General features: G+C 36.2%; 1 protein-coding gene and 1 long non-coding RNA gene across 2 annotated transcripts in view; one reads left to right on the plus strand and one right to left on the minus strand.

Moving 5' to 3' along the window:
* Nucleotides 1-26497, plus strand: part of LOC101891816 (myosin-G heavy chain) — a 184827-nt gene that overhangs the window by 69522 nt on the left and 88808 nt on the right. The gene's annotated exons all lie outside the window — the stretch shown is intronic.
* LOC131803013 (uncharacterized) lies at nt 17145-18183 on the minus strand. The gene is made up of 2 exons (XR_009342443.1): nt 17852-18183; nt 17145-17727 (listed from the first exon to the last, which is right to left on the minus strand). It is a non-coding gene; the product is annotated as an uncharacterized LOC131803013 (long non-coding RNA).

Raw genomic sequence — 26497 nt, forward strand, 5'->3', positions numbered from 1 at the left:
TAATGTGTTGAGTAATGAGTTTCCAAAGGTAGCTATTTTTATCAAGAAGTATAACAAAACACACAATTTTTATGTTTATTAATGAGAAAGTGAGGCTTAGGCTCCGATTGGCTCGATTTTACATGGGAGAGAAAAATTTCTCGCGAGTATGATTGCTCAGAGATTACAAGCTTATAAGAGTTTTACTTTCCACTCGTTTGTTTTATGTGGAAGTGCTTGCGAGTGCTCCTGTCGAAGAATAGGTGTGGCTGTCAAAATGTTTGCAAATAGAGTTTATTCAAAACATTCTCGCTCTTATTCGAAGCAGAGTGTGCTCGAATATTGTGTACTCGCAGGATTACTACTACTCGAAATGAAGCTATTTTCAAGCATTTGATTAGAATATATTTAAGGAATAGTATCCTCCAATCTCGTCACTTTCTCATCAATCTTAAAATAAAACCTTAGATCTTAAATATACCCCCCCAAGTACTTCCCTCATAAAACGCTTGAACCCCAACATCGCCAACAAAAGTAAAACAAATCTCTATTGTTTTCATTTTTTTTCTAAAAGGTTTATTAGTTGTTGGAATGAACACCACACGGGTAGTTTTGTTTTATTTATTCAAATACAGAAGCCATTTATCTTTGTCAGAAAATGGATGGCGGTGGAATGGATGGCTGGTTGGTTGGTTGGTTGCCTGCCCGGCTGCTTGAGTGCACAAATGAAGAACTGGCTGACTGACGCTTTTAACTGATTACGACGACGACACTGACGACGAATGACTTTAAACGTTATGACTGCACATGCAATGCACATTGAAATGGTGGAATGGCGGATAGTTTTGAGAATGACATGAATGAGTAACCAAGTGTGTAACAAAGCTGAATGACAACTGTATGTCATATGTCGTCATATGCATTGCTTTTTAAATATTTGCGAAGCATCAAATATTTGTGACAGAGAGCGAGGGAGAGAAAGATATTTGATTTGATATCTATGTGTGGGGGGGTCCAAAAGTGTACATTGGAATTTAAATTATTGAGTCATTTGTAGAAAATGGCGAGGTTTGGTATTGAGAGAACATAAATCTATTGGTTTGAGGTAGAAATTGTGATTTTGGGAACCCCATTACCTGGCATATTACCGAATAAATAGTCGTGGAAGCACTGCGCAAATTCTTGTAAAAGAGAATTTCACTTGGTAGTATGAAGTCTTCGCTTGAGGATTGATTTCCTTCTAGATCTTAATTGGAAAATGATGCACAATTTTCGAGAAAATAAGGATAGGAACTTATTAGCCGATGTATTACCATGTAGTCATTCAAAGAAAAGAACACAGCGTTTGCTCTCCTCTGAGGGCCGAACAATATTAGATTTCAATGGCAAGTTGAAATTGGGCCCAGCGGCCATATCATTCCGTCGCAAGTCCTATATTTACATTAAGAGTTATGACCTTTTAAATCTATAGATTAGAGAAAAGCTTTTTTTTTCGCCAGAAACCCCTAGCCAATAATGGACTCAAGAGGAAGATATTGGATTTAAAAATTTGAATTAGTTTTTAAACAACGAGGAAGTTTGGTATTGAGGGATTAATAATTTATCAATTCGATCAGAGATTGTGATTTTGGGAACCCCATTACCTGACACATTACCGAATAAATAGTCGTAGAAGCACTGTGCAAATTCTCATAAAATAGCACTTCGTTTGGCAATGTCAAACCATCATCTAGATCTACATTTTCGTCTAGATCTTAATTGCAGAATAGTATACGAATTTCGAGAAGCTAGGGATAGGAACTCATTACCTCATGTATTACTATGTAGTCATTCAAAGCAAAAAAACAAAGATTTTAATGGCAAGTTGAAATATGGAGTCCAATGGTCATATCATTCCGTCATAAGCCCCAAAATTAAGAGTACATTGAGAGTTGTGACCTTTTAAAGGCATAGATTAAAGAAAAGCTTTTTGTCGGTTGCTGGGATTTGCTAGAAATTCCTGGTGATCTTCCTCAATCTTGGGATTAAAATTTCGAATTAGTTTCTGAACAACAGCGAGGTCTGATATTGAGAGAATAATAATTCATTAATTGGAAGTATAGATCGTGACTTTGGGAACCTCATTACCTGACATATTACCGAATAAATAGTCATATAAGGCCAGTGCAAATTCTCCTAAAAGAGCACTTCGTTTGGCAATATGGTTGAGATAAAAAAACTGCAGCAAAGTCAAAAGCTATAATTTTTACAATTTTTTTTTTTAAATTTTGTTGAATGCAAACAAATAATGTCGGATATAGCATCAAATTTTAGAATTAGTTCAGATTTGTTCGAATTGGTCACCATTGACACGAATTATGGCCTTCAAACGGCCAATGAAACCGTCACACGCTGCCCGAATGTTGTTCTGCGGTATTTTGGCCCATTCCTGGCGAAGCGCTTGCGTGAGGTGATCGACACTTTGGTACTTTTTAGTGCCAACCTTGCTTTCCAAAATACTCCAACGGATGGGTATCCGGAGATTTTGGTGGTCATTGTACTCTGCAAATGAATCGAGGAATCTCATTTTGTAACCATTCTTGGGTGGCGCGTGCTGAGTCCTAATTTTATGTCTGCGGCCAAAATGTTTGCATGTCCAAGACTTTGATATACCCTCCAGAATATTTTCGCAATAATATTCGGCATTTATTCTGATGCCACGGTCGATTAATATGAGCGGAGAGCGACCATCGGCTGTTATGGCGGCCCACACCATCACCATGGCCGACGCTTGAGTTCTGATGGCCAACCGAAGGTGCACATTTTCAGCTGACTTTTTTGGGAAGTAAACACGATCATTTTGTTTGCCTTTGTTTACAAACGGCTGGACAACGAATGTTTTCTCATCGGAGTGGAGAAACCCAAATTCGACAGTTCACCATTTTCGACCAAGCGAAGCAACTCTTAAACTCTTTTGAGTCTATTTTTTTCTGTTGCGGTGTAAGTTCTTGCATTTTTTGGAATTTCAATGGCTTTACCCCGAACTCATTTTTCAATATTTGCCGAATGAAATATTGCGATATGTTCAGCTCACGAGCCATTTTCGGGCACTGCAACGGGGGTTTCGATTAAGTCGCTTCTTTACTTTTCGAACAATTTCTGCTGATGTTGTTGTTTGTTTGGTATTGAGTTAATAATCATTTTGGGAAACCATTGCCATATTACCGTATAAATAGTCAAGTAAGCACTCTGTTTTAGATTCTCCTAAAAAAGCACTTCATTTTTCATTTTAAAAGAGCTCACTCGGCCTTTCGTTAACAAAATTATATAGCCTTTTTGGGAACCTATTATCTGCCTTATTACCAAATAAATAGTCAAGCAATCAGCCTGCTCTAGATTCTCCTAAATTAGCACTTAATTTGTCAATTTGAAAGCCTTCGCTTGGGAATTCTTTTATAGATCTTAACTGGCGAATGGTACACAAATTTCCGGAAGGTAGGTAACAGAGGTTTTTTAAACTTATTTCATAACATATTACCAAGTAAGCAGTAAAAAAAAAACTCCGATGCATAGCTCTCTCCTATGGACTGTAAACGATTGACATGGGGCCCAACGAACTTATCATTCAAACAACAGTCTTTGGGGCTTCAATTTAAAGTCTATTAGGAAGAACTTTATTTCGATTACTGGGGTTAACTAGAAAATCTTAATCTAGACTTTTCTTCTCATTCGTCTTTTTATCTATCTGTCCGTCTGAGGAAATCACTCTAGCTTCCGAACAAATTGAAGTAGGTTGATAGAATTTTACTCATGCGTCAAATGCGATTTTAGCGACATTATTTTCCGAAATTGTTTAAAATTTAATTTAATTTAATATTTGAGATTCATAATGGATACAACAGCCTAAGACAGAAAATTGTCTGTGCAGGTCCACTGTATTCGGTATTTTGATGATTTTAGCTACATTATTCACCGATTTTTTTCAAGTTTCCCATTTGAATATTTTAATATCTAATGACAGAAGTTGCCTATGCATGTCCACGTCGTCGTATTTACCCTAATATAACGGCTACATTCGATATTTTAAAGATTTTAGCAGATTTTTTACGGATTTTATTTTTTTTGAAAATTGCCAAATTCGTTCCGAATGGTGTAGGGTATTAAAAGTTCGACCCGAACTAACAAATTTCTCATTTGTTTTACTTTATTTTTTTCCTGTGTTTTAATTTAATTCAGTTTCTTGGAATTATGATAGAAGCGTTTACTTGCTATGTGACAGGTAATGTGTTAGGTAATGATTTAAGCTTCTTCATTGTTTTTAATAACACAACTGTTGTGGACATGGTGTGAAATATCATCTGACGATCACTTTTCTCTCATGTTCTATTTGCGTCAGTATTTGTTCCGGGAGTGAGTCTAGACAACTTTTCTTGTCTGCAGAGAATTAAATTGATTTTAGGACACCCCTTACCCAATACCTTACTGAATTAAAAAAAATTACTATTTTAGGTTTGTAAAAGGCTGAATATGAACATTTAGAATATTTATATTTCCTCTTCCTCCATTAGACAAAAAACTGTTTGTGGAATGATGGAAAGTTTCCTCCCAAACTAACTGCCTACTTTTGACACTACCTGGTAATATATTCCTATCATACCGAATATTCAATGAATATATTTTTAGTTCATTGTTTTCCATATCCAAACTAATATCGATTGAGGCTTTTATCTTTTCTTTTTGGCTCTTAAACTTATCGCTATCTTTAAGTTTTTTATCTTCATCCGAACATGTTTATATTTGTTTTGGTTATTTTTGCTTCTGCATAATTGACACTATCTCTCTCCGGGTAATGTTTTTCACATGACCCACTCTGCTGTCGTTTTGATTGCAGAACGTTTTGTTTTGTTTTCTATTCTAATTGAAAATATATACAAAAAGAACACAAACAATATAATTTTGTCGGTGATGATGGGTGGGCGTTGGGCATAATAATGAAGTGCAAATTACTTGGGAACACAGTGGGGGGCAAAAGCGGGCAAAATACATTTATGAAAAATGAATAAAAAATTATTATAAAAAAAATTATTTCATAAAAACGGAGTTTAGTTTTATCATTATTCGATGATCTATGGTTTTCCAATAAAGGAAGGATATCACATTTTTAAAAAAGTCATAATATTAAATGGTCTTCTATTTTGGAACAGAGCAGAATACTTCTCCTAGGTAAGAGAACCTTGTCTATTTCGCTCTTTCTATTCGTTTATCAGGGAAGTACTCTTTCAGTTTTCCCATAGAAGAAGATCAGCCCGTCTCAATCAAAAGAAGAGCTTCTAAGGTTTTCCACAAAAGAAAAGGTTTCTGATATTTACTACATTCACTTAAGATCTTGTCCTAAAATAAATGTTGAGATGTGTGCGGTTTGAAAGGAAACGGCTGGTCATTTAGCGTTTTACGAACTTCATTGCCATGCAAAATTTTTGAACGAGTAGACCGATATATCCCATTTTCACACTAGATCTTGTGTTGATAGAAATATTGAGATGTGTCGATTTTGAAATTAATAGAATGCTCATATCGTGTTTTATGAGCTTCATAATTTTTCAAAATTTTGACAGTTGTGGTGGAGGTACCAGGACCAGTGGACTGATATATTCCATCTTCACATCAGATTATGACTTTGTAAAACTATTGGGATATGTGAAATTTGAAGACAATTATGAGACATAATTATTAAAATTTTTTTTCCCTTGTGGGGAGGTACCAGTAGGATTGGACTGATATATTCTATCTTCACACCAGATCATATATCAGTAAAGCTATTGGGATATGTGAAATTTGCAGACAATCGGACTCTTATATCACATTTTATAAGAGATATAATTATTCAATATTTTAACCCTTTGTGTGGAGGTTCTTAATGGGTCAATTTCGCATCAGACCTATCACTGACAAAAATATTGATATTTGAAAAGTTTACACAAATTTGGATGACCCTTTCTCTTTGTTTGAGTTAAAATTATTTTCTTTGAATATTTGGACTTTTTGTGGGGAAGGTACCAGAAGAAGTGGATCGATATAGCCCATTTCTGAACTCAATCTAAGCTTGACAATAATATTACGATGTACCAAGTTTGGATCAAATCGGATACTCACTTCGAGAGTTATCGTTCTCACCAGCCATACAGACAGACGGAACAACTGTATATCGACTCCAAATGTCCTAAAACCGATTTGGTCCAAAGAGACCTGGGGTCAAAAAACGTTATTTCGATGAGCCAAGTTTCGTCTTAACTAGGAAGAAGAAAAACGTCTTAGTTCTTATGTGAATGAAGAAGAGTGTTCTTAGGTCATCCATGGAGGAAAAAAGAGGACCTCAGCACAAAGAATATCTCCTCAGCTCTCTATAGAACATAAAAAGAAAAATCTTCAGAAGAAAATTAAGAGCTCTTTAGCTCTTCTTTAGAAGAACTCTTTAGAACTTCTTTAGAGAAAGAGCTCTTTAATTCCCTCCTGCTTTTCTATAGGTACTGAAGAGCTCTCCAACTATTGTATGGGAGAAGAAGAGCTCTTCCAGCTCTTCTATAAAAGAAGAACTCTTCAGATCTATAACTCTCTTCACAGCTCTTCTATAGAAGGAGGAGAGCTCTTCAGCTTTTCTATAGAAGAAGATCTCTTCAGATTTTTAATAGGAGAAAAAAAAAGAGCCCCTTAGTTTTTCTATAGAAGAAGAGCTGTCCTGTCCTTCTACAGAAGAATAAGAGTAGCTCTCTCCGTATCTCTATAGAACATAAAGAGAGAAACATTCAGAAGAAGATTAAGAGCTCTCTAGCTTTCTGTAGAAGAAGAGATCCCCTGCTCCTTTATGGAATTAGAAGCTCTTTAATAGAAGGAGAGATTTTTAGCTTTTTATTGGCCTGACGGCGGCTCTTTAGCTTTTCTATTGGCGGGTTGGGATGACTCTACAAATCCTCTGCACATGTAGACTTTTTTAGTTCTTCTCTGCAAAGATGGAAGGTAAAGGTCTTCTCGGTAAAGATAATCGCTTGATATCTTTTGTGGACATCGAACAAAACTGACCCATTTAGGTCTTCTCTGTGGAGAAGACCCCTTGATGTCTTAAAATGACGAAAATACACCTAGAGGACGAAAATGACCCCTGAGGTCTTATATTGATGAAGATTTCCCTTTAGGTCTTCCCTGAGAAGAAAACCCCATTGAAGTCTTCTCTGCAAAGAATACCCCCTGACGCTTCTGGGCGAAAATTGACGAAAGATCCCTATAGATTTCTATAGGTCTTCTGTGGACGAAGACGGCTTCTGGAGGTCTTCTAGAGACGATAAATAGACGAACAGACCCCTAGGGGACGAAAATGACCCCTGTAGTAATTCTTCTATGGAAGAAGATTCCCTTTTAGGTCTTTTCTGGATGAAGATTCCCCTTTACGTCGTCTATGGGAAGAAGACTCCTTAAGGTCTTTTTGGCGAAGAAGAACTTTTGATGTCTTCCATATGAAGAAAACTCTGTGGGCTTTTCTGTGAGAAAGTCATGTGGTCTTCTCTCTAATAGTCTTTTCTGTGAAGAAGACCCGGAGGTCTTTTCTGTGAAGAAGACCCCGAGGTCTTTTCTCTGAAGGAGATCCCATGCGGCTCCCTACTAGTCCAAGAAGACCCCATAAGGTCTTCTATCTATACCCTCTTAAGGGGGTTATTTCTATGAAGAATTTCCCTTGAGGTTTCCTCTGTACCAGAATATCTTGCAGTTTTTTAGGTTTAGACGACGTCTTGAGATATTTTAAATCACTTCATATCTTCTAGCCAAAGACGACCCGTGTTGTGTTTTTCTCGTTTCCTTTAGTTTTTTATTGGATTACTTTATTTTTTAGTAATTGAATAATTTATTAATAAATGTTTCTTTTCTATTTTTTCAGGTAAGTTGAAAATAATTTTATACCATCTACGTGAGTACCACACACAAAAAAATCCACTTTCACTTTTGTTCTCCACTGTAAATCGTAGAAAAACACAATTTCCATGTAAAGTGAGGTAGTTAGACAGACTGACGTCCAAAAGAGAATAGATAGACAATATTAAAAGCAATAGTTTGTTTTTATTAATAAATAAATATATACGTATGAATGTGAGCGAACGACGCATGGCTGGCTGACTGACTGACTGACTACGCTAAGAATGTAGCTGGGTGAACGTTTAGATGGATGGATGACTGGCTGGTAACCTCTTGTAATACCCAGCTCGGCCCATATGTTTTCATTTAGTGTTTCGAAATGCAAAAGACTCGGAAAAAAAGAGGCCACTTGTGGGTGGGGTAGTGTAGGCACAGATTGGTTGGGCTGGCTGCGAGTCAGCCATTCCCTCCAACAAACGAATGCTTTCATGCCAAACGAAATGAACCTTCCAACTTTCCTCTGAAACATGAGGAGCTTATCCACCGAATGCCAGTTAGTGTTCTCGGACGGGTGGGTGTTAAGAAGCGAAATGAAATGTAATGGCAATATCTTAACGACAAATCACCCAGCAAACATGCGTATAGCGCACACTCACAAACGGAATAGGGCATGACAAACATATGCCCAATATTAAGTCTTGATATCCAGATCAGATTTTGATAAAGACTCCATAAAGGAATGCCTTTCTTTCACTTTTTTTTGAAGACAGTTTTTTACGGCAAATTTGTTTTTTTTTTTTTTTTAATTCAATTGTCGTGATTTGTAGTTCTCTTCTCTTTTATCCCTTCTTACTTTTCCAAAGAAATGCCATGGAACCATGAAATGTTGTTTGTCAAAGTCCACTGAAAGGAGGAGCAGGCATTCCTTCTGCTAAAGTGTCGTTCATTGTCGATGAGGAGCAGACTTGAAGAGTTTAGGGTCGATTCATTCGTTGTCTGTTGTCGTTTTTTTTTTTTTTGCAAAATATGCAATTTGCCATTGTTGTGATTTCTTTTTTTATTATTGTTGTTGTCGTTGTTGTAAATTTTCTTTTGTCCTCGCCCAAGTTATTGCATAAACAAAGTGACAATATTTTGTATTGCAATTCTTGTGGCATTGGCAAACAATTATTCACTCTTGGTGTGGTGTTTGAGAGGATGGGTTTGAGTGGGGGCTCGGAGGGCATGTAATGTTTGTTGATTTTGAACATTCACAAGTTATCCCTGTAAAGCAAACAAGGGGAATATTCGAAAGATCTGCACAAATGTGGTTTACACTTATGGTAGGAATCTTTCAAGTGTCTTATCCTCGAATGTTCGCCTTCATTATACCCTCCACCACAGTGTGGAGGGTATATTAAATGGAATGACAAAACGTTTGTAACACCTCGAAATATAAATTCTAGAACACCACAAAGTATATATTCTCGATCAGCATAAAATTCTATGACGATTTAGCGATGGCCGTCCGCCTGTCTGTCCGTATGTGGAAATCACTGTATCCTCCGAACGAATTGAAGTAGGTTCACGCAATTTTACTCAAATGTGTGTTTGGTCTGCAGGACTTTTGGTGTTGCTAATAGGCTATATACCCATTATTTCAAATTTCGCAATAAAAGTTCGTAGGGGTTCTACAGCCTGTTAAAGAAAACTACCTATGCAGGTCCACGTCTACGTATATCCCCCATATAATGGTACCTTCCTATATTTGGTATTTTATATTCACGGAAATTGTTTCGAATTTTGTATTTGAAGTTCCTAATTGCTACTACAGCCTGTCACCGAAAATTGGCAATGTATTGGTCCCCTATTACGGCACCCCTCCCTATATTCGTTATATTAATTATTATGGCGCCATTATTCACCGGAATTGTTTCAAATTTCGTATTCGAAGTTCCTAATTGCTACTACAGCCTGTCACCTGGTAATATAGGTCTACGTCTTCGTATAGGTCCCCTATAACGGTACCTCCTGATACTCGGTATATTAATGATTTTGGCGACATTATCCACCGGAATTGATTCAAATTTCATATTTGAAGTTCCTAATGTGACCTAACAGCCTTTCCTATAGGTCTACCATAATGGTACCTCCCAATATTCGGTATTTTGACGATTTTAGCGACATTATTTACCGGAATTGTTTTAAATTTCGTATTTGAAATTGTTAATGGGTTCTACAACCTGTGACTGAAAATTGCCTATGCTTGTCCACTTCTTCGTATAGCCCCCATATAACGGTACCACCCTATATTCGGTATTTTGATGATTTTAGCTACACTATTCACCGGAATTGTTTCAAATTTCGCATTTGAAGTTCGTATTTGATACTACAGGCTGTCACCGAAAATTGGCTATGCAGGTCTGCGTCTTCGTATAGCCCCCATATAACGATACCTCCCTATATTCGGTATTTTAATGATTTTAGCGACATTATTCACCGAAATTATTTCAAATTTCGTATTTGAAGTTGTTAATGGGTTCTACAACCTGTGACAAAAAATTGCCTATGCTGGTCCATTTCTTCGTATGGCCTCCATATAATGGTACCTCCCTATATTCGGTATTTTGAAATCTTTAGCCGATATCTATAAAATTTGGCAAGGTATTTCCGAGCTCTGTAAGATATCTGGTATCAAATATCATTGTTGTCGAATGCATATTACGAATTTGGGGGGAGCTATATCTGAACCGATTTTTTCCGAATTCTATGTTTAAGGACTTTTGGGAGTTATATCTAAATCTGAACCGATCTTGATACAATTTGGCAGAAGTATTTCTGGGCTGTATCTAATATCTGATACCATACATCATTGTTGTGGGGTGCATATTACGAATGTGGGGGGCTTAAACACCAAATTGGTGAAATGAAATATATATATGGGAGCTCTAGCTATATCTCAACCGATTTTCTTAATTTGATGTACCTGCTTCTAGACTGAATTCGGTTGGATGTTCCAAAATTCTGGACTTTTGAGCAGATATTGGCACTATTAACCCGAAATCGGTGGAAGATATATATGGGAGCTATATCCAAATCTGAACTGATCTTGATACAATTTGGCAGAGGTATTTCTGGGCTGTATCTAATATCTGATACCAAACTTCATTCTTGTGGGGTTCATATTACGAATGTGGGGGACTTAAACACCAAATTGGATGAAACATATATATGGTAGCTATAACTATATCTGAACCAATTTTCTCCGAATTCTATGTACTTGCTTCTAGGCTGAATTCGGTCGGATGTACCAAAATTCAGGACTTTTGGACTGATATTGACAATTTGGTGCACTATTAATCGGAAATCGGCTGAATATACATATATGTATGGGAGCTATATCCAATTTCAACGGGGTTCGTCCTTGGGTCAAGCAAATATTGTTTGCAAAATTTCATCTCAATCGCATAATAAATGCGACCTGCAGTTTGTTCACAAGAATACATGAACGGAAGGATGGACGAACGGTCTGACATGCATAAATTGACTCAGAACGTGTTTCTATGAAGATCCTCAAAAGTAACTATGGGGCTATCTCGCTTCCTTCTCCATGTTACAAATAAATGCACAAAGACATAATACCCTTACCTCTATGTGTTGTAGGGGCACTACCTCCTACGACAGAAAATTACTCATACAGGTCAACCATCTTTGTATAGCCCCCATATAACAGTACCTCCAAACCCGATGAGTTTAGCTACATTTTTCAGCAGAGTTATCTTAAACATGGAGTTGGGAGTTCGTAATATGCACCACCTTCACTGCCATATAATTGGCTGTTGGGGTCCACATTTTAGTAAAGCTCCTCATAACTATAACACCTCATATTCGGAATTTTTAAACTATAGTGGAATTTTTCAACGGAATTTCTTTAGTTAGTTTTTAATAGTGGAGGGTACTAAAAGTTCGGCCTGACCAAATTTGGCTTTTGATATTGTATTTGTTGCATAGAGTAATATGCACACCCATTTATGACTCTCTCTGTACATTTTGAAAATTGAGCAGATTCAATAAAGCTTAACATACCATCAATCCCTACCTCCCTCACTCCCCAAAAACCAAAATCAATCCCGCAGACAATAATGGAAGAAAAAAGTAATGAAAGCCGAGACTTTTGTAGACAAACATATGGTGGTTACAGAAACGCATAGCAATTCATGGTAGACTCTGGCAGACGGACGGTCGGTCTGGCAGACAGACAAACTGGCATTTGCCTGTAAAAGCGATCATTGTCAATTGTCGCATAATATATGTATGTATATTTGGTCGTCGTGGTACTGCTGTTGTTGCTGTTGCTGTTGGAAATTGGTTACATTTTTTCCATTTCTTTTCATTGAAAAATAAATTGTAATTTTTTCGTTTTTTCTCTACTATTTTGTTTTATTGTCATATATTGTTGTTTGTTGTTGTTGCTGCTGCTGCTTTTTAAAAATGATAGTTTATTGCTTTTGTGACCTCAGCCAGATTCAGAGTCAGTCAGTCAGTTAGCCGACCAGCCAGGCAGCCACTCAGTCGTGCTGAGAATTTTGAATTTATTACGCTTTCATTACCATTACAAATTCGGTTGTCTCTGCTCTCCTTTGGCTTCTTCTTCTTCTTCTTCTGCATTTTGTACTTGACAATGATGTCTCTTGACTGCTTTGGGTTGGATTGTTGTAGCCCTGACTTGTGGCTTGCGGTCGTTGATGGTTTTGTTGAAAACCCCCCCCCCCCCCTTTTTTTTTTTCCCTCTCCCCAAAAAAAGTCACACATTTCTCTTGAGTGTTTGTTTTATTTATGTGAAATCACATTGAGTGGTTGAATATAATTTACAATTCTTTGTGTTTATTTTTTTTTTTTTCTAACCAAAAATATATGTAAATAAATAATAAAACAAAGAAACATTATCTTTTTCTTTAAGAAATTAAAGTGCCAGCATGAGTCACATTTTGGAATCCGCAGAGAGAGAGAGAGAGAGAGAGAGAGATTGCCTGGCGTTTTTGTGGGTATTGAGGAAAATTAAAGAATTGATTTAATTTGTGTAATCTCGGCAACATATCATTTGATATGGCCAAAACGTGCCTCATCGAAGTAACGGGTTTAAACCCGTTTCAGGACATTTGGGGTCGATCTAGAGTTGTTCCTCCGTCCGTCCGTCCATGTGCCTTTCTGACTGGTGCGTACGATAACTCTCGAAGGCGGTATCCGATTTGATCCAAACTTGGTACATGTTAATATTATTACCAAACTTGGTTTAAGCTCGGAGTTGAGCAATATAGGTCCAATTCTTCTGGTATCTTTCTCCACAAAAAGTCAAAATTTTCACTGAAAACAATTTACCTCATAGAAAGAGAAAGCATCATTCAATTTTGTTCGAACTTTGCAAATACTAATGTTTGCCTCAGTGTTGGGCCATCTGCGAAAATGGACAATATCGGCTCACTCCTTGAAGCGACTGACCCATAAAGGAGAAACATTTTGAATAAAGACAAGTAAAAAACATTAAGTTCGGCCGGGCCGAACTTTTAATACCCTCCACCTTATTTAGACATCCTTCACCATATTTTTAGACATATTCGTGGGCAAATTTGGCAAAAATCATCAAAATGCCGAATATCGAGAGGTACCACTATATAGGGCTATACAAATGCGTGGACCTATACATACAATGTTTTGGCGCACGAACTTGGACCCACTATGACGTAAAAATACCAATTTTTAGACAAATCCATGAAAAAATGTGGCAAAAATCATCAAAATACCAAATATCGGGATGTACTATTATATGGGGTCTATACCAAAACGTGGACCGATATATTTCATTTTCAATACCAACCATCCTAGACACAATACAAATTATTCTGCTAAGTTTTGACGCTCTACGTCAAATAATGTGGGCTGTATAGTGATATCAACAGACAGACAGACAGGCATCGTTAAATCGTCTTAGAATTTTATGCTGATTATGAATACATATACTTTATGGGGTCTAGGACGAATATTTAAGGATGTTACAAACGTAATGACAAAGTTAATATACCCTCCTTTCCAAGGTGGAGGGTATAATACAATTTGAAATTAGTGCCCGAATTTTTTCAAATTTCGCACAACGCCAGACAAAACAGCTGAAGCTAGAATCTTGTAATTTTACACGACGTCAGTTTTGGTGCCTAGGCAAGTTTTAAAAAATGTGCACTAAATGGGTACGACAAGTAGTAATATTTACTAGAAACAAGTTAAAAGGTATCAGTCGATATGGCCGACAGATGTCCAGGGGGGAGAAAAAAAAACTGCAGCAAAGTTAAACGCCATAATTTTTACATTTTTTTTAAAGTTTATTGAATGAAAGCAAAAAATATCGGAAATAACATCAAATTTTAAAATAAGTTTAGATTAGTTCCAATTGGTCACCTTTGGTACGAATTATGGCCTTCAAACGGCCAATGAAACCGTCACACGCTGCCCGAATGTTGCTCTGTGGTATTTTGGCCCATTCCCGGCGAAGTGCTTGCTTGAAGTGATCGACACTTTGGTATTTTTTAGTGCCAACCTTGCTTTCCAAAATACTCCAGACACAATAGTCCAACGGATTGATATCCGGAGATTTTGGTGGCCATTGTGCGCTGGAAATGAAGCGAGGGACTTCATTGTGTAACCTTTCTTGGGTGGCGCGTGCTGAGTGCGATGGTGCTGAGTCCTGTTGGAATGTCCAAGGTCTGCGGCCAAAATGTGTGTGTGCCGAAGGCGATAATATTCGGCATTTATTCTAATGCCACGGTCGATTAATACGAGCGGAGAGCGACTATCGGCTGTTATGGCGGCCCACACCATCACCTTAGCCGGCTTGAGGCTTGAGTTCCGGTGGCCAACCGAAGGTGCACATTTTCAGCTGACCTCTTTGGCAAGTAAACACGATCATTTTGTTTGCCTTTGTTTACAAACTGCTGGACAACGAATGTTTTCTCATCGGAGAAAAACAGTACACCCACCACTTTAGGCCAAGCGAATCAACACTTTACCTTTTTTGAGTCTATTTTCTTTCTGTTGCGGTGTAAGTTCTTGCACTTTTTTAAATTTCAAAGGCTTTACCCCGAGCTCATTTTTCAATATTTGCCGAATGAAATATTGCGATATGTTCAGCTCTTTAGCCATTTTTCGGCCTCTGCGACGTGGGTTTCGATCAAGTCGCTTCTTTTCGTTTCGAACCATTTATGCTGATGTTGCTGTTTTCTTCCGTCAACTTCCTTGACGTCGGGCTACGTTGCCAGTATCACGGTAACGAGCAATGTTGCGAGACACAAAAGATTTATTAACATTTAAATGCAGGAGTTCTCTAACGATAGCCACTTGGGGTTTTCCAGCCAAATATAAAGTAATCAAACTATCACGCTTGAATTCCATCACGAATATATTTTTTTCTGGAAAATTCTCACCAAAATGCTTTTGTACGCTTGTAAACAATATAATGAGCTGTCACCGGAATAATTTTAGCAGCTATCAGACGAGTGGCTTTGAAATGACAGCTGTCTGAAATTGGTTGCAGTTTTTTCATCTCAACCTGTATATGATTTATTCTTTTGCTTCAAACGAAATTTAAGGCTTGAACTCGAAAAAGACTTTGGAATTTTTTTTTTCAAACAAATTAGGAAAAATTTCTCTTTTTTTTGTGGTAGCATTGATATAAATATTTTTATGATATAAAATAAATAAAGAGTACTTTTTTCTTTGGTGACTTATTCTGAAATTTGATGAAGAATATTTTTGTCCTTGACGCCTTCCCCAAAAAACTAATTTTTAAGGGACATTTTGACTTAGAATGGAAACGTTTTAAATAGGCAATTAAAAAATAAATAAATTATTTTCACTTGCAATATGTAAATTTCGAATGCAATTTTTTTAACTATTATACCTACATGTATGGTTTATTCCGAGATTTATAGTGTAGTTTTGTGTAGAATATATCGTTCTTTGATACTTTTTGGCTACAGCGAAATTTTGTGTTTCTTTGAGCCGTCAACTCGAAAAAAGCCCAAGAAAAAATTTATGATAAAATAGAGAATATTTTTTTATTAATGTAAGTACTTTTTTCCACTACAATGAAAATAGAGAATTTTGCTCTGCAGTGACTTATGGTGAAATTTGATGAGAAACATTTTTATCTTGGATGTCAGTCTTCTTAAACGATGTTTAGTGGCAGATTTTTACATAAACTCCCATTTAGTTTGACTTTAACCCAAAAAATATACTTTTAATATTATTGAATTCCTGGCGTTTTGGTAAGATTCAGGCTTTTGATGTCTTCTGGGACCTATAGTAGAAATTTATGACAAATAAATTTGCGGAATATTTTGACTTGCTACGATCCCGTTTAAGGGGAGTTTTTGAACATATTTTGGAAAATGGACCAAAAAGACCCCTTTCTGGACTCATTTGAGGGTTAAAATATTTGAGCAAAATAAACCTTGTATTGTTATCTGTAATATTGGTGAAGATACTATGGACCTAAAATGAACGGATTCCAAGGTATCTTGATACGAAAATTCCACAAAATGTTCTTTTTTTTGTTCACTAAAGGACACTAAAGGTGAATTTTTGAAATTTATTTTTCAATTACATCGGAATTTCAATTTCGGATTATTTTTTAAGACTATCGGAGCTCTAAGCATCGATTTTTTAGTTTTTTTTCCAAACCCTCTCCGAGTATGAATACTGAAGTTTTTATCGATTTTTTTTTTCAAGAACTGCTAGAGCCTTAGGTTGAAATTTTCAAAGATTTGTTTTTCAAGGACTATCACTAGATTGTGATTTAATATACAACTCCCTTGATAGGCTTAAAGCACAAAAATGCCCCAAAGCTGTGGGATCGACATGATTTGTAATACCTTTCGTCTTGGCTGACAACTTATTGAGTTTCTCCGAATCAAGTTAGACCTTTACGAATTAGTCTCTACTTCATTAATCAAAAATCACTTTCAATCTTAGTTTAATTAATATTTTCAAAATTTGTCACAAACTAAAAATTATAAATTCAGAATATTTAAATAACTTTAACACTCTTTGTCATTTGCAAAACTAGTTCACCAACTAAACGCCGCTTTGTTGTTTTTTAGCCATATTTTTAAACAACAGAGACCGACAGACACACAAATAAACTGACCTGACTGACTCATTATCACCACAGTGGCAATACATTTTTTTTGAAAATTTTTTGTCTCAGCGATTGTCTCACATCTGAATCTACATTTAATAACAAAAACACAAAGAACTATCGTTTGTAACTTTTTTGCATCAGCTATTATAACGGTGTGACATGAAATATTGGAGCATGAATGAATTTTTCATAGCTTTTGTTTTTTTTTCAAAATGAATTAAAAATTGGATGACAAATTTGCATATGAAGCATATACCGAAGGGAATAAGTTCTTGTGAAGGACTATCAGATCTCCAAGCGTGGATTTTTTTTAAAAGATTTTTTCCAAAGACCAACAGAGCTCTAAGCGTGGATTTTTTAAAAGATTTTTTCCAAAGACCAACAGAGCTCTAAGCGAGGATTTTTTAAAAGAATTTTTCCAAAGACCAACAGAGCTCTAAGCGTGAATTTTTTAAAAGAATTTTTCCAAACACCAACATAGCTCTAAGCGTGGATTTTTTAAAAGAATTTTTCCAAACACCAACATAGCTCTAAGCGTGGATTTTTTAAAAGATTTTTCCAAAGACCAAAAGAGCTCTAAACGTGGATTTTTAAAAGAATTTTTCCAAAGACCACCAGAGCTCTTAGCATGAATTTTTTAAAAGAATTTTTCCAAAGACGTTTTTGTTTTAATTTAGTACATGGAACACCTCTCATTTCTGAAATGAAAATAAAATTCCATTGTTCATAATCCAAATTACAGGAAATATTTATTTCAGATACTCGACAAAAGAAAATAATGCCAGTGAATATTTACGAAATCCATTAAAAATATTTACAAACCTTGGCCATTTGTTTTGTTTGGGTTTGCGATTACAATTTCAGCCACCGGCCGACCTACAACAATGCCGAAGATCAACTCTTCCTCTATCCGGTTTTTGTTTTTGTTGGATTCGATAAAAACATTTGGTTCTTTGTTTTCTATCGAGTGAATTTATTTTCGTTGCAGATGTGTGTGTTGTGTGTGCTAATATTTACAATAATTTTTGTTTTCTTGCAAATTTGAAATGTCAATAAACAAATAAAGTTTGAAGTAAACAAACAATAGAAGGCTATGAACTCATCTGCAAAATTTTAAAATAAAATACAAATAATAAAAAATGTGCAGATCTGAATAAAATATTTTGGTGGGGGAGGGAATAATTTTCTTAAAACTACAAAAAAAAAATATGAAAAAATGTAGAATTGCGGAAAATGTTAAAATAATAGCGCAATATATATGGAGATGTTCTTTGTTCTAATTAAAACATTTTTCCTATTTTTTAAGAATTTGTTTCTGGGGCTCTCAGAACTATAATCGGGCATTTTTATTGTCAGAGCTATTACCGTGTAGTTTTTTTATTTTTAAGATTTTTTTTTTTTTGAAGAAAAGACTATTTTTCCACTCCATCGTAAACCACACTCTTTTTCGTAATGCTATTGCGCCTTCAATTTTTCCATTACAATTCTTATCAGTTTTCCCATTTGTTTTATTTTTTACATAGACCCCAATTCTATAAATAAATTGCAATATGAAAATAACACCACTACGCCCATATTGTTACCTTCGCTTGCAAAACAACAAAAATCCGCTCATAGAACAAAAACTAATAATTCCAGCCAGCCAACCAGCCACGATCTAATTCTTATCAGCTGGCCATGATTTTTCGAAAGGCTCTTCCTTCCATTCCAAATCGCAAAACAAAACAAAAAAATACATAGAACGTCATAAAAGTGAATTGCATAAATCGAAGCTTATCGCCAAAGTAAATGGCCAATACCGGCACAACAACGACAACAACCACGAAATTGCTAATAATTTCCTTATTTGCAAAATTTTCTATTTTGAGAATAGTTCGTGCTTGGTACGGTTGAACAGAGATTTTTTTGTATTCTGCGTTTTTTTTAAAGTACTCACAGAACAACCAAAATGGAATCTGTGTAGAAAAAAAAAAAAAAAAAAAAAAAAAAAACGTGAATGCAAAAAAAAATCTAGAAACTAAACAAAAGCTCATTAATAACAAGAATAACAGAATAACAAAAAAAAATAGCAATAACAAATCTAGACAGTCAAGTTGACAGCAGCAAAAAATTATTAATAAAAATAAAAAAATCTATAAAAAATAATAACAAAAATAATAATTAAGTAAACGTGTTTTGAGCGAGAATAGTCAGTGTCATTGTCGTTAATCACAAGATATGCAATATGTAACTGTAGTTGTGCACTGAATGTGCAACACAAAAGGAACGATAAAATTAGAAGGCACATAAGACATAGAGGGTCTTCTATAGATGGCCAGGAGGTCTTATATAACAGACCTATAGATGATCAGGAGGTCTTTTATAGATGACTAAAAGGTCTTCTATTGATGACCAAGAGCTCATCTATAGGTGACCAACAGGTTTTCCTATAGATGGCCTGGCGGTCTTATATAGCAGACCTATAGATGATCAGGAGGTCTTCTATAGATGACTAAGAGGTCTTCTATTGATGGCCAAGAGCTCATCTGTAGGTGACCAACAGGTCTTTGAAAATTATTTTAAAAAAATCTATGCTTAGAGCTCTGTTGGTCTTTGGAAAAAATATTTAAAAAAAACCAGGCTTAGAGTTTTGTTGGTCTTTAGAAAAATTCGTTTAAAAAAATATATGCTTAGAGCTCTGTTGGTCTTTGGAAAAATTTGTTTAAAAAATCCACGCTTAGAGCTCTGTTGGTCTTTAGAAAAATTCGTTTAAACAATCCACGCTTAGAGCTCTGTTGGTCTTAGGAAAAATTCTTTTAAAAATCCATGCTTAGAGCTCTGTTGGTCTTTGGAAGAATTCTTTTAAAAAATCCACGCTTAGAGCTCTGTTGGTCTTTGGAAAAATTCTTTTAAAAAATCCACGCTTAGAGCTCCGATAGTTCTTTAAAAAAAGTAATATCTTGAATATTAAATCTAATTGTTTTTTTTTTTCTTTTCAGGTAAGTGTTAATATTTTTTTCGCAGTATATTCGTAAGTAGACCAAAATACCACCGGATAGTTTTATATCGAAATGTTTTTAACCGAAATGGGAGGACAGCGAACTTATGTCATTGTATCTCCCATAAAAATTTCTTATCTCAAACGAAATTTGTACATACTCTTAAGGGTGTACTTCACAAGCTGTGATGGGGTATCTGAACTCCACTGTCAATATCAAGATTGTTTCAAAATATTTACAGAAATAATTTAAAACCCAAAAAATTCCCACACCTAGAATTTCAACATCTGAACAAAAAAATATTCTCACCCTGCATTTTTAATATTTGTTTTGGTTATTAACACCTTTGCCATTTGTCATCTTCGAGGCGATATTAATTTTGACACTGAAAATTGACACAATAATATCGAAGATAACGTGGCTGCTTCTATTCGTTGCGTGCCAATATTCTCATTTTATGTTCGATATCGAGATATGAATTTCGATTAATTGGTGTTATCTGCTACGCCATAAACACCGACAACGAATGAAAACGTAGAACAATTTTGCACTCGTATCGGAATTGCTGAATTTTTATTTATTCTTTTTATTACACCATCCATTAAGGGGTTTATGACTTAATTTAGACGGTATTTCAAATGGATAGAAGCTTCTACGGTGATTGGTTACAGTGGGCACCCTATTGAAGAGAAACAAAAAACCTCAAGGGCATCTACAGATGACCTAAAAATCTTAGATCTATAGGAGATCTTCTATACATAACCTGTAGGTCTATATACCTACTTCTTCTATAGATGACCAGTAGGAGGTCGTATATAAAGAAGACCTGTAGGAGGTCTTATGTAGATGACCTGTAAGAGGTCTTCTATAAATGACCTGTAAGAGGTCTTCTATAAATGACCTGTAAGAGGTCTTCTATAGATGACCTGGAAGAGGTCTTCTATAGATGACCTGGAAGAGGTCTTCTATAGATGACCTGGAAGAGGTCTTTTATAGATGACCTGGAAGAGGTCTTCTATAGATGACCTGGAAGAGGTCTTCTATAGATGACCTGGAGGAGGTCTTCTATAGATGACCTGGAGGAGGTCTTCTATAGATGACCTGGAGGAGGTCTTCTATAGATGACCTGGAGGAGGTCTTCTATAGATGACCTGGAGGAGGTCTTCTATAGATGACCTGGAAGAGGTCTTCTATAGATGACGTCAAGAGGTCGTCTCATAGATGACCTCAAGAGGTCTTCTATAGATGACCTGGAGTAGGTCTTCTATAGATGACCTGGAGTAGGTCTTCTATAGATGACCTGGAGTAGGTCTTCTATAGATGACCTGGAGTAGGTCTTCTATAGATGACCTGGAGTAGGTCTTCTATAGATGACCTGGAGTAGGTCTTCTATAGATGACCTGGAGTAGGTCTTCTATAGATGACCTGGAGTAGGTCTTCTATAGATGACCTGGAGGAGGTCTTCTATAGATGACCTGGAGGAGGTCTTCTATAGATGACCTGGAGGAGGTCTTTTATAGATGAGCTGGAGGAGGTCTTCTATAGATGAGCTGGAGGAGGTCTTCTATAGATGACCTAGAGGAGGTCTTCTATAGATGACCTGGAGGAGGCCTTCTGTAGATGACCTGGAGGAGGTCTTCTGTAGATGACCTGGAGGAGGTCTTCTGTAGATGACCTGGAGGAGGTCTTCTATAGATGACCTGGAGGAGGTCTTCTATAGATGACCTGGAGGAGGTCTTCTATAGATGACCTGGAGGAGGTCTTCTATAGATGACCTGGAGGAGGTCTTCTATAGATGACCTGGAGGAGGTCTTCTATAGATGACCTGGAGGAGGTCTCCTGTAGATGACCTGGAGGTCTTCTATTTATTTTTTTTTTTTTCAAAGAAATATAAAAATACAAAAACGTATCTGTCTATCAACAATAGACATGAATAATAGTCAATGCATGACTTATACTTGCAGTTAATAACGCTAATAGGCACCTATTTGCACAGAGCCTGTAATTAACAGCGGAATATTAAAGTTCTCCTCTTTTTTTCCATTCTGTTAACACATTTGTTAATAATTTCAAATTCACCAAGTTTTGTTTTTTTTTGGTTTGTTCAGTTTCAAGTATTTGCCAACTACCCCGCCACCACCGCCAGTGGTAGAGGGTAAATATAGGGCCGTACACAAGTGATGATGGGTGCTATAATGTGATGGGAGAGGGAGGCATGGGAAGCTAGCTACACAGCTAACTAGTCTTAATGTAGTGCCGCAAACCGAATAGTAGGTCATCAACTAATTAACGTAGTTTGTGTGGTGGTTGTAATGTGTGCTGCCGCGGGCCTGAGGAGGGTATATTGGGTTAAGCAAAGTGTTCCGACAAATGCAGCATATGAATGAATGTGGATACAAAGAGACACGGAGATGAACACAATACGCAAAGAGAAGTCCACATTATTGTAATATGTGTTAGGCTAGGGTCTTGGGAAACGATATTAAACAGAGCGGAGAGTTACTATCGTTATTATAGCCTCCACCATAGTATGGAGGGAACATTAAGTATGTCATATTCTGGATCAGAATAAAATTCTATGTTGATTTAGCTATGTTCGTCCGTCTGTGGAAATCTCTCTAGCTTCCGAACGAAATGAAGAAGGTTGATAAAATGTTACTCAAATGTATATTATGTCTGCAGGACATTTGATATTGAAAATGGGTTTATGTAGGTCCACGTTATGGTATAGCCACCATATAACGGCACATCCCGATATTCGGTATGTCGATGATTTAAGCAAAATTTTTCACCGAAATTGTTTAAAATTTGGTATTTGAAGTTCGTAATGGATGCTACATCCTATGACAGAAAATTATCTGTGCAGGTACCTACCGACATTCGGTATTTTGACGATTTTAGCGACATTATTCACCGGAATTGTTTCAAATTTGGTATTTGAAGTTCGTAATGGATACTACAGCCTAAGACAGGAGTTTCTCTGTGCAGGTCCACGTCTTCGTATAGCCCTCATGTAACGGTACCTCACGATATTCGGTATTTTTATGGTTTTGGCGACATTATTCACCGGAATGGTTTCAAATTTGGTATTTGAAGTTCCTAATTGCTACTACAGCCCATGACAAAAAAATTGTCTGTGCAGGTCAACGTCTTCGTTTAGCCCCCCCATATAACGGTACCTCCCGATATTCGGTACTTTGATGAATTGAGCGACATTATTCGCCGGAATTGTTTCAAACTTGGTATTTGAAATTCTTTATGGACACTACAACCTATGACAGAAAATTGTCTGTGCACGTTCACGTTTTGGTATAGCCCCCATATATTGGTACCTCCCGATATTCGGTATTTTGATAATTTTAGCTACATTATTCACCGATTTTTTTTTTCAAATTTCGCCTTTGAATATTGTAATGGCTTACGACAAAAGTTGTCTATGCAGGTCCACGTCGTCGTATATACCCTAATATAACGTTTACATTCGGTATGTTTTAGGATTTTAACAGAATTTTTAACGAATTTTATTTTTTTGAAAATTGCCAAATTCCTTGCAAATGGTGAGGTGTATTCAAAGTTCGGCCCGGCCGAACTTACAGCTTTTTTACTTGTTTATAGTTTGACTTTCCAATAGCCAGTGCTTTATATAAACTGATTCAAAGGAATCTTAATCCGAAGATTTCAAAAAATGTAAACGAGGGTGAATCTTGCCTTGTAAGTTTAACTTTGCGATATCAACTTTCAAATCACCGATACATTGTCACACCTTTACTTTTGTTTACTTATATAATCTACTATATTGTTCTCTGCAATTATTTTTTGTGTCGAACAGTGTAACTAAAATGCCTCTGGTCTATCAGTACTACTAGTCTATAGTATCCTTTTTGGTCAAAGATGACATGGTAATGAGGTGTATACTTACCCTCGACCAAGCAATTAATTTTAATAGATGGGCATTCGAAAAAAATGAAAACTAATCCCATAAAATATGAAATGTTTAACACATTTCGCTTTCAGGAAGCACAAACTACAAGGTAACAACAAAAAGGAAAAAAAAAACACTTACATTTACCTGGTTTCATTATTCATGCCTTTCCTTGTGTGAGCTCGAATGTGTATCTTTGTCATTTACATATGGGAATTATGCCAGCAAGTGACAGACCTACCAACCGACCAACCGGTCGACCAAACTGACAGACAGTAATAAATATTTTAAAGTCATTTTTTTGTATTTTGCAAATGCCAATTTACAGGCGATACAAAGAAACTGTCAATAAGACTTTTTGTTTTCTTTTTTTTGCGGTGGCCTGGTCATAAACATCTGCTAACGATTTGTTAAATTGTAAAATTGCGAAAAAAAAATACAAAATTGAGGTCAATATCTATGGGGACCCAAATGTGGCAGAGAAGAACGGCGGATAGAATTGCAAAGTAAATTATTGGCAACGGATCAGTTATAACACTATCCCAATATCCCACAAGGAATTTGGGTTATCTGGCCAAACTTTTTCAGGGCCATTATATAGCCTTTGAAGATAGGACCTTTATATTTGATACAGCCCGATGGTTCAATTATTTGTACAAATATGCGTCATGTCGGTCCTCGTTTTAGTAAAGCCCCCATATAAGGGTATACCCGAAATTGAAGAATTTTTTACAATTTTGATCAGTTGAGTTTCCAGTAACAAGAAAGTCATTTACGGGTCTTCTGTGGAGAAGCCTTTAAAAAAACCTACTAAAAACCAAAAAACCATCATATCTACAATGGACCATTTTTTTTGTTTAATTACTCTTATAAAATTCGTTAACAGATCTGCTGAAGACCGAAGAGGTTTAAATGGTCTTCTAAGGCTTTTAGAAGAACCGATAACTTTTAAAATTCCGTCTATAGTCAATAGTCCTCAAATTCGCCTTCTATCGGCTGAAGTCCTTTACACACCGAAAAACTTAAAAAAACCTTCCGTAAATCCGTAAGGCCTTTAGTAGAAGATTTTAAGAGGTCTTCTATGTATGGAAGACAGAAGATTTAGCAGAGATTTAAACAGAAAATCTTTAAAATGTCTATTATAAACCAAGGACCTGTGTTCTGTAGATTGAAGGTCCTTAACATATTGTCTATAGGCTAAAGGCCTTTAAGAAGTCTCCTCTTCAGACCAAAGCCGTTTCTTAAGGCGAGATAAAAAAACTTCAACAAAGTCAAACGTCATAATTTTTACATTGTTTTTTTTTTTTTTTTTTTTAATTTTATTGAATGAAAGCAAAAAATGTCGGAAATAGCATGAAATTTTAGAATAAGTTTAGATTTGTTCGAATTGGTCACCTTTGGCACGAATTATGGCCTTCAAACAGCCAATGAAACCGTCGCACGCTGCCCGAATGTTGCTTTGCGGTATTTTGGGCCATTCCCGGCGAAGCGCTTGCTTGAGTTGATTGACACTATGGTATTTTTTAGTATCAACCTTGCTTTTCCAAATACTCCAGACACAATAGTCCAACGGATTGATATCCGGAGACTTTGGTGGCGATTGTGGGCTGGAAATTAAGCGAGGAACCTCATTTTGTAACCATTCTTGGGTGGCGCGTCCTGAGTGCGATTGTACTGAGTCCTGTTGGAATGTCCAAGGTCTGCGGCCTAAATATTTGGCACTTGAGTTCGTTCTGGTGGCCAACCGAAGGTGCACATTTTCAGCTGACCTCTTTGGCAAGTAAATACGATCATTTTGTTTGCCTTTGTTTACAATCTACTGAACAACAAATGTTTTCTCATCGGAGAAAACCAAATTCGGCAGTTCACCACTTTCGACCAAGCGAAGGAACTCTTTAGCTCTTTTGAGTCCATTTTCTTTCGTTGCGGTGTAAGTTCTTGCACTTTTTGGAATTCCAATGGGTTTACCCCGAGCTAATTTTTCAATATTTGCCGAATGGAATATTGCGATATGTTCAGCTCACGAGCCATTTTTCGGTCACTACGAAGCGGGTTTCGACCAAATCGCTTCTTTCTTTATAAAGAAATCACACTATCACGCTTGAATTCGATCACAAATAACTTTTTTTCTGGAAAATTCTCATAAATGACAGCAGTCTTAAGTTGGTTGCAGTTTTTTCAACTTACCCTGTATGTCTGAAATCCACATATTTCAAGAAACCTTAATCTGAATGTTAAGGTCTACTAGGTTTTTTCCTGGAAATGAAAAGAAAATGAATTTTGTCCCTTATTCTTATGTGTGCGCAATCGGTCGGACGGACATACAGACAGACAGAAATCGCTAAGTTGAATTCAGAATGTTCTAAAACGGATTTTGCCCAAAGACTTTATTTCGATGATTCACATTGTGTGCGTAATACAAATTCATATGATCATTAATTATATCGGGGAAATACCTAAAACTGCTTTCGAGTTATATTCATTTTATTTTTAACAAAACCACAATTTATTATCGCCCAGCATGTGTTATGGTTTTGTAAATGAAAAAATAAATGAATTGCAAAAAAG

The sequence above is a fragment of the Musca domestica genome, unplaced genomic scaffold, assembly GCF_030504385.1.
Source record: "Musca domestica strain aabys unplaced genomic scaffold, Musca_domestica.polishedcontigs.V.1.1 26, whole genome shotgun sequence".
NCBI lineage: Eukaryota > Metazoa > Arthropoda > Insecta > Diptera > Muscidae > Musca > Musca domestica.